We start from the raw sequence: 15039 nt of genomic DNA, 5'->3' as shown, positions 1-15039 counted from the left end.
CCTATATCCTCCCACATTCAGCTTAAATTAGAAAAGTTATTATTCATGTTCCCTTTGTTAGGTGGTGTTGCTACTGAATATTTACTTTAACAGTGTTTTTACTTCAGCTTAAGATAAAGCAATCCCCTTCTGCATTGCATGCAAAGCATACTGATGCTTTTGGGTTCAAACGTTGTGCTGTTTGAATGCTGCTTATGTAAATACTTTCCCCAGAAACTCCTCCTTCATGCTAATACAACAAACAAAATCAATAAAAGAAGCCCTTCCCTTATGTGAATTGAGCCTCTTCCAGTATTAGAAGTGAATCTATTGAGGGATGAATCAGACAAGCAGGGCCAGAAAAACATAATGTGATAGAAAATCTCCAGAAGAAAAGCTAGCTTCCTTTATGCCAAAGTAATTCTAAAATAATGTGCTAATTGTGTGCAATTAATCTACATTATTTTTCATGGTATTGTCTGAAACTGCATTAATCTAAGCAGGACACTTCTGTTGTTGTCTCAGGAGTCATACATGGCCCTTAATTGTCATCTGGCAGAGAATGGCATTTGCCCATTTAGAGAGAAAAATCACTTGACCTTGCTTTGAAAGCACTTGACTGATCCAGCAAGTAGCCACGCCACCTTCCTTAAAAGCATGAGAGCTATGGGCTCTATCATAGGCAGCCTGAAAAGCTGTTCTCAAAAAGCAGCTGTGTGTGTAATCATTCCACTGCTGGATCAATGCAGGAAGCAGAAATCACATTAAAACTAAATCACTTGATTCACATTATTTCATACGTTGCTCATATCTAATGCGATGTCAGAAGTGGAGACCAACTAAATGAAGGTGTCCTTAAGATAGAAGGATACATGTGAAGCTCTGTTGTGCCATAAAAGTGTCTTTCTTCATGTGAAGAATTTGGGGGGGCAGAAGCACTACTCAGAAGAGTTAATTCTTATGTACAGCTCTTTTCTTCCATGGTCCGTAATTGCCTGCATTCCTCTAAATACACCATCATGAAAGCACGACGTCACTGTTAGATGTCATCTAGAAGGCAGACTGAAGCTAGCTGCCGACAGATCTGTAAGTAGTGCAGATGGAGGAGGAACAGGAGTCTCATTTCCTGTATCTGGTCAGAGAAACCATTTTTATCCTTGCCACGAGGACTGCGGTAGTTCAGTCTTGCATGTGGCCCTAGCAAGAGCTGAGACTTGGCTCTCAGAAACGTGTGGCTGAGGAAGGCTCATCTGGAGCCAGCTCACATGCTCCTGCATGTACTCCCTAAAGCTCCAGAAGGAACATCAGCCATGTTTTGCTTCTTAGGCTTTCTGTGGCTCTGAAATCCCTCTGAACCTCTTAGCATGATCTGGTGTCTTCCTCCTTGGCATGCACCATCTCCTGGGCTCTTCTCTTATCTCTAGGCTAGAACGTAACATATGCAAGCGCCCCTTTAGGAACTGGGATTAGCTTTAGTGCTTGTGGCCGTATTAAAGGTGCTGTTTGCAGGCTGCTAGGGATGTTTGAAAGTGATGTCATATAAAGTAGGAAAGTCATGCATTTGATATTCCAATCCCCTTATCTTCTAATGTCAGCGGACAGCATGATGTCCTGAATAATACGTGCTGGACTGGTAAAGAATGCAAAGTAAGGGCTGGATTTTTACCTCTTAATCTGATTCTCACATAGAGAATGAAGCTTCTGTGGCATTAATGATTTAATATTGATGTTGCAAGAGTGTAATAGAGGCTCTTCAACCACATGCCAAAAATTCAGTATTTCAGTAATGACAAAATTAGTCACTTGAACTTGCATCAGTGAGTGCTGTGCAGGAAGGTGAGTCAGAAGTTCACATGAATTTGAGAAACCACTGCCTGGTACAAACAACTCCCAGATCCGGTATCTCTACCTTTTTCTGCTGATAGCATTAGAAGACTTCCCCTCTTTTCCTGTATGAAATAGAGGAACTTCAGGGAAAATTCCTTCTTGAAAATGAAAACAAATATCTACCTACTATTAAACACTAACACTTTTTTGTTCTGGTGCGTAGGTCTGCCGTATGCTATGACATACGAAAAAAGACGAAGTGTATTACTAATTGTGAGTTACAGTAAGAGCAAATAAGTGATCTCTGTGTCACCTATGAAGAGGACTAGGCAAAATCAAGAGCCTGTATGTGAACATTTCCAGTTTCAGAGCTCTTTGAATTTTGCATCCCAATTTTGCAGCCTGGGCTTCTCTCCAGACTTGACAAATGTTAATTAAAAAGAAGAAATTAGCGTGATGCTGTTTCTTTTCATGCTGGCTCTCATCCCACTCCCTGAATGTCAGTGCTGCAGTGTCCCTCCACAGTGCAGCTGCACGTGCATGCGCACATGCGGTGCACGTTCTCCTGCCTGTCATTTTGGGAAAGTAGCAGTAGATTTTGGCAGCAGAAAAACATGACTGTGAATACCCCGTCCCTGTTCCTGCAGCGTCACTGCTTTCCACTTTCACGTTGATGTATTTAGTTTTTTTCAAGTGGATGAATGCTTTCTGACAATGGCTTGAAATAAAACAACATAAAAAATCCTGCCCTATGACATCAGTGCCTGTGCGCTTAAGTAAACAGAGGATAGGAGTGCCAGCTTTCCTAGGTGAATACTGTTCATAGGTGGGGAGTTTCCACAGCAGGCTTTGAGGTTGCAAAAGATACTTTCGAGTGCTACTTCCTCATTTCATGTATTTCTCCCTTCAGCAAACACCATTACCATGGTTATTTTCTAGATACCGGCTGATACTTAACTCCAGAGCTTGGTGTTGCTGGAAATGTCTGACTTTTGGATGCTTAGTAACAGCCCTGCCCTTCTGGAAACAATTGTTTCCAGGCAAGGCTGACAGGAGCAGGGTTGATAGCTTTTCATTGAGAGCAAATAACAATGTGAGTAATGCTAATCTTTCACTTAGAAAACTGGCTACAGTTTTGCTCTGTTCTTTTTCATTCCTGGTCTTAAGTAATTAAGAGTGGTTGTACCTCAGTATTGGGTCCCAGAAACAGCTGAGACATACTAGTCGCTCGTGTCTTAGCTGCCTGTTGCAACAATTGACAAAGGTGAATATTTTGAGGTCAGAAGTGCAGAATGATTATTTTTAGCAATATTTCACTTATGACTCAGTAATTGTAGTTGTTCATTCAAAATATTTTCCTGCTTCTGTAGCTTTCAAAAGATGATAATACTTCAAACAATATCTTAGTGTTACTCAGTAGTAACGTGAAGAATTAAGCTGCAGATTGTAGGTATTCCCTGGATCAAAAATTTCCCATTCTTGCTTTAGCTTTTGGCCTGAAGTTTCTCATTCTATCTTGGAAGGGGTGGGTCTGGTAAGGTTTTTGAGAGTTTTCTCTATCCTTCTGTCAGCATTGCTGGCCCTTGAGCATTTCACCTCCTTTCAAAGAATCCATTTGGGCAAGATAACAAGCCATTAGTCAGAAAGGACAGGACGATTGTGGAATTTTGCAGGAAACTAGTGCCAAAAAATGGCTCAGAAGGTTCCAAGAGGTTTTACAGCATCTGTTGGTCATTGTTTCCTTTGTTATAGGAAGTGCACAAGTTCTCAGTGTGATGGCAAGAGGGATTTCTGCCGAGTCTGACAAATGCTATCAAACAATGGTAAAAACAATGAAAACTCTGTGGTCTTAAGAGTGTCATTTACTAATTTTGCATTAGTTTGTGTAGCAGCCATTTCATTTCAGCTTTCTGTAGAATGCCCTTATTATGTGTTCTAGTAAAACATATTTGGGGTTTTCTGTCATATTCAGCTGTTTAATTTTGGCAATAAAGAATAAAACCTATTGTTCTGAGAAGACCATATGGCAGAAAGGTGTAGTCGGTTTGGAGAGTTTTATTGCAAGAAGTACTTCAGTACTCTGACATTTCTGTTTTAGTAAGAATGTATTTAACACTACATATGAGTTTGTGAGAACTTGATTGAAGAACAGGATTGCACCTAACTGAGTTAGAACAGATAGACGAATGAATACACAATTGCAGGTATACAATTAGATTTTCTCTGGTTATGTACAGAATTGATATACAGGTAACAAATTAAACTAGTAGAATGAAAAAGAAAAAAGAAAAAAGAAAAAAAACCTTCACTTGAAAAACTCTTCTGTATTACCTTAGCTTAAATATAAAAGATATGCCTCCACTTAGTCACATTCCCTTTACTGCTTCTGATTAGTCCTTGAACTCTTATCTCTCTTAGGTGCACTGCTTTTTCTTCTAATGATCATGCTTCCCTTCAAGCACTTAACAATGAAAATTCTGTATTTTGTAGTTAGAATGTCTCCTGCAGTCCTTTAGCGACTGCTCGTATAGGCAAAGGCCAAAAACACAACAGAGGTAAAACAAATTCTCATTAACCTCAAAGAGCCAAAGAGAGCAAGGCAGGACCAGGTTCTGTCCTGTGCCTGTATCAACAAAGGATTGTGTACTTACATCACACTTTTCCAGTTTCACTGAAAATGTATGCTGTTGGTGTTTGTTCTACATTTAAAAGTTGTGCTGACATAGCAGTGTTACAGAGAGGAGTGGGTTTGAACACTGTTTTGCACAGTTGTTCTTGCAAGTCTTTGCTAAGAACTGCTTCCAGTGTAACTCAAATTCTTCAGCTATGTTGGCAGTTTGTCCCAAATTTTGACAGCCACAGCTTCCACGTTTGCAAAGGAAAGTTTGACAGCATGACCTGAATGTAACTGCAGTTAATCTGTCTGAGCTTCTGCTAACCTGAATGGAAAGTACCTGGTACGTCTCTGTAAGTGTCACATGCAAGCGGCCACTGCTGGGAGGCGCATGCTGGCATCGCTTCCTGTGGGTGTCACGAGATGAGAAGCAGGAAGCTGGACCCACCTATCCCGTTGTATACCTTAGCTTCTCTACAGAGTATTTAAGAAAACCCCACTGCTCTCACAGACTGCAGGGCAAACCCAGTGTGATACTACAGCTACAGACAGAAGGCAGGTGAACACCGTGGTGCTTGGCACCCTGCTGCTAAAAGCAGCTAATCAAAGTTCAGTGTCTCATTGACCATTGTAATAAGGGGAAGGAGGAGGTGGCGCTAGAGCCAGGTAGTAGCTTCTGTGCCCAGAACGAATCAAAATGATGAAAATAAAAACCACACAAGCTGCTTACAAGTTCAAGGCATCTGGTAGGCTTGATCTCTTGAATTGTTCTTGGAGGCAGGCTACCCAATCTTCTGAGTCAGGATTACTTTGTCACTTTTTTTAAAACAAAAAAAAACAAACAAACAAAAAACCATCTTTACTGTCTCTCTTTTAATCATCTTTATACCTAAAGCCCTCAGAGCTCTGGATGGACCTACTTGTTTCTTTCTCTGGAGGTGCCATTGCTATGTTGTCACTTTTAAAACCCCTCGTATTTGAACCACCTGTTTCTGTGGAGAAACTTCCTTCCTACCTGCATCTTGACGAGCTGTAGTGATACACAGAGCTTCAAAGCAGGTTAACCTGACCTTTGTAAGGATGAGGTTTGGCTAGGAGGACGGAACTTTTGTTTGTGAAAAAACAACGTTCTGTCCCACCGTGCGAGAAGAAGAGAAATGGAGAAGATAAGGGCCACATGATGAAGCCTTTAGAACAATGTAATATTTCCATTAACCCCTGGACTTTTATCCTACGGCCCTTCAGTAGTGGGGTCTCTCTGAACATCCAATTTTGCCTTTCCTTATTTTATCAGAGTGACCCCAACCTAGAGCTTCAAGACCACAGCAATGAAGAGGACCCACAGCATACAGAATAGCATACTTGCTGTGCACCAGCAGAATAGGTCTGCATCTGAAAAGAAGCATGGCACTTGTGTTTTAGTTACCTGAAATTCAAAATGCTAGTGTATAAGAGTATGACTTATGAGGGACCTTCTGACAAGTAGAAGATGGAACTTTGCTATGACAGCAAAAATGCAACAATCGTAAAGGTGTATCAAGTAATTTTATAGCACTCCATTTTCATATTTCATCCCAGAGAATGATACTTCCTTTTAAGGGTGCTAGCTCCAAAAGTGTCCTTTCTTGTACTTCTGTGATTGAGTATGCTTTACTCCATGCAATAGTTGTTTACAACACACCAGTCTTCTACTGGTTGGAAACACATTTATTCCAGACAATGGTGCCAGTGCTTATCTGTTCGTATTGGCCATTTGAAAACAAAAGGCAGACAAGAAGGCTTCTGTTTTCAGTGGCTGGTCAGGATAGTACTGGAAGTCACTCCTTGGTGCTTTTCACCCTGTGCTAGAGTACAGCTGCCAGCACTCAGGGTCCTCTTTCATTCAGGACTGCCTTCCTGGAAGTAGTGTCCTGGTAGACTCCGTTTGGGGCTAATTCTGGCACTGACCTCCCTCCCTTTCACAAACTGTGCAGTGATGATGTTCCAGGGAGGTTTTCGCAGTGAGTCATTAGAGCCTTACAAATACAGTTAAAACAGACGAACTTGTCAAAATGAGTCATATCTTTCAAGTGGTGATTGCTATTTTGAGGGACTATTTTACATTGCACTCACCAGGACACCCAGGAACCCATGGTGTGTAAACTTCCTCACTAATCTCCATTCCCACCGCGCAACCAGGCAGGGCAGCTGTATTACCCATGTCACTGAACGGCACCTTCCTCTTCCCCAGATTGTGTTACTGGGCGTACACAGCACCAGGCTGGGAGGAAGTGGCTGTGGGTGTCTATGAAACATGGCCTCAGGCAAAGGATGCAAAGGATGTCATTGCTCTCAGTGGCCAGCCCTTAGAAGCAGACTGGACATCCGGTGCCTCTGCCTTGGAAGGAGCTGGAAGTGGGACAGAGAAGGCAAAGGCACCTGAAACTGTGCCAAGTGTGTGGAGGGAAGGAAGGCAGGGTTAAGGACGTGCTGGTCATAGTCACATGGAGGATGGGCTTGGAGGACGGGAGGTGGTCAACACGAGGAACAATTGGACTCGCGCACACAGAGAAAGCAATCTCAGAAAAGAAACGAAAAAGGTGCAGCATGGGAAAAGTCAGCAGTAGCTGTATGAGGCTGCTTTTGTGATCCAAAGGGGCAGAAGGGAGCTGAAATTGTGGAGGAGGAAGTCGGCAAGGAAGCAAAAGCACTGGAGCAAGTATATTTGCTATGAGAGTAAAGAGCAAGAGGGAAGCACAGTTTGTAAGAAAAAGGAACCGTTTTCTTAAAGGAAGAAGGAAAAAGATGCAACAGGGATGGGGAGAAGAGATTGCTATGAAATTACAGTTTGTTACAGCATTGACATAAGTTAACCAAGGTTGTGCATTCCCCCCAGCATTCGTGTGTGCTCCCATCACCACACACACCCCAGACACCGCTTAGTTTACTACAACTACCTTCAGTGCCCCAAGGCCAAAAGAAGAACAAAGGAAATGATAAGAGAAAAAATTGGAGGACATGAAACAGATACACAAGTAAAGGAAATTAGAAACGGAAGGAGAAGAGGAGGGTGGAGGAGGAAGGCAAAGTCTGGTGAGCTGAATATGCTAGAATAATGCTGTTTTTCAAGTAGACCTCATTTGAGAGCAGCTCTTTCAGGTTTTGGTCTCTGAATGGCTGGAGCTGTTCCAGTTGTTATGCAGGGAGATATTACAGTATCTGCTGCAGCCACAAAGAAACAGTTAAGAGCAGTGTAAACTGTTGCAAGACTACAAGCAAGAGTCTGCTTGTGACAGCTACAAACGGATAAAAAATGTCCTTATTTGGCTACTAATTGAGGGGAAAAGGGAAAAAAATCATACTGTAACCCTTTTCAGGGCACTTTTTTTCTCTGTCGTCTTTTTTTTTTTTTTCCTAGTTGGACATTAACTGCATTTCTCTGCAGTTACTCAATAGATAAAGAGGAGGAGTTCATTTCTCAGTGCTGTATGTTCAGCATTTTTACAGGAAATAGTGAAATTGGAAAAAAAAAAAAAAAAAAGCTGTCTTACAGGTTTTGCAGTTCACTTATGATAACTCCAGTGGAGTTTCTGTTGAATACTTTCATTTTTTCAGTGTGCAAGTTCATATCTGGTGTCAAAGGGAAAAACTCATAATTACCACTTCAGGTATGCCAGGTTTAAAGGTAGTTATATTTAAATCAAATTTAGCTGGAGAAACATCCACCTGCTCCTTGAGGAGAGGCATAACCTATATTTAAAGTTGCTGTATGAAATTCGGGAAGTAACTCTGTCCTCATTTCCTTACTGTACCTCCTCCAAACTGAAGACTTGTAATGAGGAGCTGGTTGGTAATACTCCCATGGAACCGAGAGCAATTTGAACAACGCCCACGTGATGCATTTGAAATGCTTCTTTTGAAGCTATAAGTCACAGACTTGGAGCTAGGCTTCAGCTGGAGCCCTGCCCGCCTCCCTGGCACCGTGCCCCAGAACCACAGACCCAACTGTACGCTTGCATGCCCTGGGCCTGGGCCAGGCTGCCCGGACTGCCCTGGGCTCCACAGCTGTGAGGCGGACACACCAAGCTAGGGGTGGCAGCATTTCATCGTCAGCTGCCAGCACCGACTCTGTGGTCCTGGGAGTTCAGCTTTGCTGCTGGCTGCAGCAGATCGAACTGGAAGCTGTGGAGAGATTCAGTTGCCTGGTTTGTTTCCTCAGCGGCACCTTCCTGCCACTGCCTCCACGCACAGCTGGGGATGTGCAGCTTACAGGTCAGGCTGAAAACTAATCCTGTCGGACCCCCTCTGCCCTGCAAGGGCAGTTGGCTCAGCAGTTCTTTGCAAAGAAAGAGAAAGCAAAAGGTAGGATGTTTTGGCTGGCAGACCGCAGTTAGATCTGCTTCAGCTGGTGGTCCAGCTGCAGCCTGCGTGGCCAGCCTGTGACTGTCCATTAGCCACTAGTGGCTCCTGCCAGTACTGAAGAGCTTCACCAAGCAGGCAAGTCCACAGCACATAATATCTAAACTAAAAATAAAATATGCTGCTATTTATTTCAGTACTTGGTGCTTCTTACATTTGAATTTGCTTTGAGAAGCCCTGTCAGGGAAACAATTAAATGATCCAACCTCACAAAAGCTTTTAATTTCAACGGGGAATAGATTCCCCCTGCTCCTATACATGAACTCTCTTGCTATCACTTTGAAAAAAAACCTTCATGGTTAAATGAAATATTGGGCAAGAGAATGGCAGAATGCCAGCCCTCTTTATTTCGTGGTATTATAATAATAATGATCTCATATGATATTATTACCCTGTTTTATACTCATTTTGGCCTTTTCCCTTTTTCCACAGAACATCTCCTTTGTCATTCATTGATTTTATTTTTGTAATAGCATTACCCTGAAACACAGGCTAGACTGAGGCTGATGCACATAACCACCCAAGAAGACAGAGCAATCACATTCACCCACGGTGCTGTTCAGTGTAATATCTGCCGTGTTCACTGAAAGCTGCACCTCCTCTCTCTCTCCGTTGTGGGCTCTAAAATAAGCAGAAAACATGAGCTCGGGGAGTCTGAGCTAAAAGGGACAGGAGGCAGAGGAAGTGAGAAACTGAGAACTACCACACACATTTACCTTCTTCCCTGCCATCCGTATCTGAGCAAGCATTAGGACACCAGGCTAAATCGCTCTTAGAATAGACCCAGTACAGCTGGTTTCATGCAGCGCCTGAATTTGGCTCTGGGAAGTGCTAAGAATTAAAACCTGAATCTCACGTAATTTTTGTCATCGTCTGAAGCCTTAACAAAAAACAGGCCGTCACTAATCATATTGAGCATTCACTGGGGAAACGTTCCTCAACCAGTTCTATTTCCCTGTTCAAGCAACTTTGCTCATGGTGCATAACACTATGTATAAATAGCATACATGACATTATACGCACATAAAAATTGCTCTAAAAAATGAAGCACTTGCTAATCTTGTGTGGACATTGTGCTAAAAGTGGTGTATCCGTCAAAAGGAAACCAAAATCCATTTCATGCAAGCTCATCAAGAAAACATACACAATATGCAACCATTTCACAGCTGCCAAAAGAGATCAGTCTAATTTCTTTTTTTAGCTAGAAGGGGAAATCTAACCAGGCAAAGCTGTTGAGAGCCAAGAAGGCTATAAAAATAAATAAATAAATAAAAATGTAGAAACAATTCAAAGGCAGAAGAGTTTGTCAGAGCAGTGCATGCACTGGGCTAAGTGAAATAGTGTGGCTGCATGTGGGGCGTGCCGACTATGGGTTTGCTGGAGTGTTATTTGTAACCCTGGGAATTAGAGCTATAGAAAACATTTCAGGCACTTCTGTTTCTGGTATTCCTCTGTCCTTTTCTATCTTCCCTCCAGCTCTGTCCCTTTCTCAGCCCTCCCCCACACAACAACTGACTGCCAGCTGGCAATACTTTTCTTTGTCTCTCTGCAAAGACCACTAGCTCCAAGCATGTCTCGATGAATTTGAGGATATCATCTGCTTGCACGTACTGAGTAATGAACAGCTTCCATAGGACAACCACTCTCACGTAGCTTCCGTTCTCTTAAAGGTATCTCAGATATGGCATGAGTTGTTTAAATGTTTTAAATCAGCTCTGAGCGAAGCCTTCCCACTTTTCTCCCCACCTGTCCCCAGCAAGCATGCCATGAGAAACCCCTTCAGCCATAAGAGAGGGCAGATACTGAAATCATTTGGAAAAAAAAATAAAAATAAAATGGATTTGGATGGTGGCCAGGGTGGCTGGGTGACTCTGACCAAGTCACCGGTTCCCCCTCAGCAGCAGGGTCACCAAGCAGAGCGGGCCAGGTGCAGGCTCCTCTAGGGGCACCATGTCAGCTGTCAGACAAAAGATGTGACTCAGGTACACCTAGGAATCGGCATTTTTCCTCTCCAGGAGAGTGCAGTTAATGGCTCTCTCCAGGAAGAAGTGACTTCATCCGGCTTTGGTTCCCAAGGCAAGGCGCCCCAACAGACACTGTGGAGATGTGCTTGCATTTTCATGTTGTCCGCTGTCCAGTCACTCTTGAGGCCCACGTGGCATCCAGCCTGACTCAATTAACCTCTCGAGACCCCCGTCACTGCCTCTGAAAAGGGTGAAGTGTCCCTAGCTAGGTATTCCTCAGATAAAAGGAGTGGTATTATTATAATTACCACAGTGCCATTCTGCTGCGAATGGATTCCTTGTGCTCGGTTACCTACCGCAAATTTAATCTGTGGGCATAACAGGCTTCTCTCCGTGTTTTCACAGCCTGGCTCTTCAAAGTAAAGGCCTTTGTTCCCAGCTAGGAGGATAAATGGGTTTTAGCTTCATTTTCTCAGAGGGAAGCTTATGTGATTGCGCTGTCTGTCATCTGTCTACACCGATAAGTTTTTAACTGCCACAGCCAATTATAATTATTTCCAAAGAAAAACATCGCCAGAGGCAGACATCTCCATGATAATTGTATTTCTATGGATTTTGTGAAAGAAGGCAGCAGACTGGGTCGGGGATGGGGAGGGATAGGACAGAGCACAAGACCACAGTGTCCTGCAAAGGGAATCTGGGAGACCTCAGCTGGCCCCGCGCTGGCCGCAAGCAGCCAGCCTGCAGACCCTGCAGGCACTGCAGTGTTGGGTGACATGAGTGTCCCCCTGAACGTCCCACGGGGAGTGCCACCCGCTGGGCACGCCTTCACAGGGGACGTCCTCTGTGTTGCGCAGGGAGAGCAGGCACAGGCCGTCTTTGTGCTGGCTCTGGTGGAAGGAAAAGATGTGGGTGTTCTGGAGCAGGCACCGGCACTATTTTTGCCCTCGAATTGTACTTGCAGGTGGCAGAACTTGTATGGCAGATGGGGTGGGCTGGCCGGTGCGCCCAGGGAGGACTGGTTTGCTCAGCATGGATGGAATATAATCTGTGCTGTAACTAGCTGAACACGCTTAGTGATGGCATTGCTAATAAAATGCGGTGGGCAATGCGTGTTCTGTGCTCAGAGACCTGCTCATGACAGCCTCTCGTGACAGCCACTAAGGCCAGGTTTGCATATTTAGGTGACAGAGCCATGGTATTTGAAGATCTACAGAGCCTAATTCTCTCAGAAATCAGAAGGGACTATGACTTACACTGCATCAGAAGTCAGGTCTTTAAACAGCTTTAAAGCTGTCAACCTTTCTTCTCTAATACCTTAGAACAACTGACCCTCTCTCTGAGCAAATCCTGACTGAAATGAGAGGTTTCTGGAACTGCCTTTGAGGACAGAGTAGAAAATTATAGTTTTGGCACAACATAACCATTCCCTGGAATCAAACACGTTGTTTCCCCATTACATAATGTTCTTGGATGTGTCACAATGTCTAGGGTGGAAGACCGTGTTCACCACCGAGATACCATAACATGCAATTTCTATCAGCTCGCTGATAATCTGACCCACATCTCCAGGAGCCTCGTTTCAGCAGAGGGCAGCTGCAGATAACCCCACAGACAGTTGCTCTGTTCCCATCAGTCCGCCACAGGTGAAGCTGCTGGCCTGCAAAGGGAACCTCCCGTGCCTTGGGCATGCAGTAAGAAGTACGGGTAAGAGCCAGGGAAGGCGGGGTGTGAAAGAAGCACCGTTTCCCTAAAATTGATCTGAAATGGGTGAAAAATGACTGCATATCAGACAACTGTGAAAGATTTACACTTATTCACAGCATTCCTTTATTTTTGACTAGGTGTGCAGCAACTGTTCCTCAAAGTTAATTCAGGCTTTGGTCTTTGGTAATGCTTAGAAGCCCATTAATATTTATAAATATTGCTTTAATTCCTTTTTTGCCCTCTTGCCCAGGCAGGATCTCTCATAAGAAAAAACTGTTGCCTTTTTTTTTTTTTTTTTTTTTTTTTTTTGACAAGCTATGGTAAGTTCATGGCTGAGTTTGTTCTAAAAATGTCATGTTCTGTAGAGCTGTGATGTATAGCTTTGGTAGCCTGCCTCTGCCCCCAAGATGGTTCTGAGTTAGATCTTAGGCCTGGAGGAAAGGATACGGAGCCTATTCTCAGCCCTGCCACTGGCTGATTATGTGACTTTAGTCAGTTCATTTAACCTCACCATGCTTTGGTTTCCAGATCAAAAAAAAAAGGGGGGGGGGGGGGTTACATGGTCCTTTGTGACTGCTTTGGGGTGCTGAGAGAACAAAGTATCACCTATTGTACTGATTTCCAGATGCAGATGGTTTCTGTGAGCGTTGTGACACAGGGCAGCACGTATGTCGAGCGAGCCCATGAACACAGAGGTCAGGCCACCGCTGTGGGAGACAGCGCTCACAGCCAATTTGACAAATCTATCCACAGATACCCTTTGCTTTAGGCACGCAGGCTTTTATGTCACTCTTCAGAATTTTCCTGCCAGCTAGGGCCGTTGCTGCCTCCTGTGCTCTGGTTTGTGTACGTAGCATGGCTGTAGCAGCTTCAGTTGCTGCACACAGATAACGGGTGATCAATGGCACTCCAAAGAGCTGTAAACCAGTATAAAATGGCAGATCAGTGCCTAGTAATGGCACTGAAATAGCTGCCTAATTTAAAGAGGAAAACTATGCCTCGCAAGTCATAAATGAAGGACTCATGCAGTTTTCAAAATACATGAACTGTTGCTGTAGGAGCACTTGGCCTGCTTTGCAAGTCAGAGATGGGGCTGGGTTTTCACAGCTTTCAAGGTGTTCCTGTGGCAAGCTTAGAGAATGCAGGGCTTGCTTTGCACACCTAGCTTGGAAAGGAGAGCAGAACTGCCTAACATTTCTCTCAGTAGGAATCCAGGGCCTTCGAACTGCTTTGCGCTGCGTAATCCATTTTCCTGAAATTCACAGCACGGAGAGGCATCGCTGACGTTTCTCAGCAGCAGCAAGCAGAGCACACCTAGCTAGACGGCACAGCTCCCTCCAGAAAACCAGGGAAACTGCATGCACAGGGGGATTTGTGAAACCCAACTCAGTTGTATAGGAGGCAGCACCTGCCTCAAAGCAGCACCCTCTCGCGCAAGACTCCTGGCTGCATGAGATTTCCAGCGAGCGCTGTTTTGCTCGGAGGCGAGCGTGGGCACGTTACGCGCTGCCTTAGCAACAGACGCGTGCTGCAGCTGCAGCCTTCTGCTCTCTGCAGCAGGAGGAGAGCATCCCCACAGCTTTCTGACAGGAGACACGCTGCGCGGCTCTCCACAGAGCTGTCGCTGTCCCCAGCGCCTGCCCGCGGCTCGCAGCATCCTGGCACTTGGTCCGGGCACAGATGCGTGAGCTACAGCTCAAAAAGACATGCCTGCTCCGCCAGCTTCCACTCGAGCCTGCTTCTTCTGGCCCCCAGAGAACATCATCTGAGTCAGTTTGGCAGGAGCGGGATCAGCTGCTTCACGCCATCCCCCTCCATCGGTTCTGGAGTCAGATGGCTCCTGCTGCTCAAGGCTTTTTACTAATGTCGAGTGCTGGAGGGTGTCTGAGCACTTTAGGGGATTTCGGGAGAAAACAAACACAGTAGGCAGGGCACGGCTACCCAGTAATCGCTTCAGGAGGGCTGGGGGAACACTTTGAGAGAAGCAGAAAGGGGAAGGAGGGAATCTTCTCTCAGCAAGGGCAGGGCGGAAATCTTCCAAGTCAGCGTTGACGCTGGGGCTAGGGAGATGTTGTATGAGTGTGTGAGACATCAGCGGAAATCCCGTTCCTCACAGATTTTTTTTCTGCCCTGGCTCTCACCGATCCACCCCCTGTGAGCTTTGGGGTTTTAATAGATGCGTGTGTGTGTGTGTGTGTACATATTCGCGCGTGTGCCCTCGACGGGCGGCCCGCCGCCCCGACCATTTTTGTCGCCCCCCCCCGCTTCGTGCAATGCACGCGGGGGCTGGGGGAGGAGCCCCGGCCGCGGCCGCTGACGGAAAGCAGCGCGGGGGCGGCCGCCCCCACCCCCCGCCCACGGGGCTCTGTCCTTCCCCACAGGGGCGGGGAAGCGCCGCCGGCAGGGCGGCGGCCGTTGGCGACCGTTAGGGGCGCGCGGCGGGATCGCAACGGCCGCCCCCGCGCTCCGACAGCCAATCCGCGCCGGCAGGGCGCCCCCCCTCTGCGGAGGGGCGGCCAATCGGCGTCGGCAGAGGGTGTCCCCGCCTCG

The sequence above is a fragment of the Oxyura jamaicensis genome, chromosome 1 (genome assembly GCF_011077185.1).
Source record: "Oxyura jamaicensis isolate SHBP4307 breed ruddy duck chromosome 1, BPBGC_Ojam_1.0, whole genome shotgun sequence".
Taxonomy (NCBI): Eukaryota; Metazoa; Chordata; class Aves; order Anseriformes; family Anatidae; genus Oxyura; species Oxyura jamaicensis.
The sequence above is the reverse complement of the archived record's forward strand: the minus strand, read 5'-3'. Positions refer to the sequence as shown.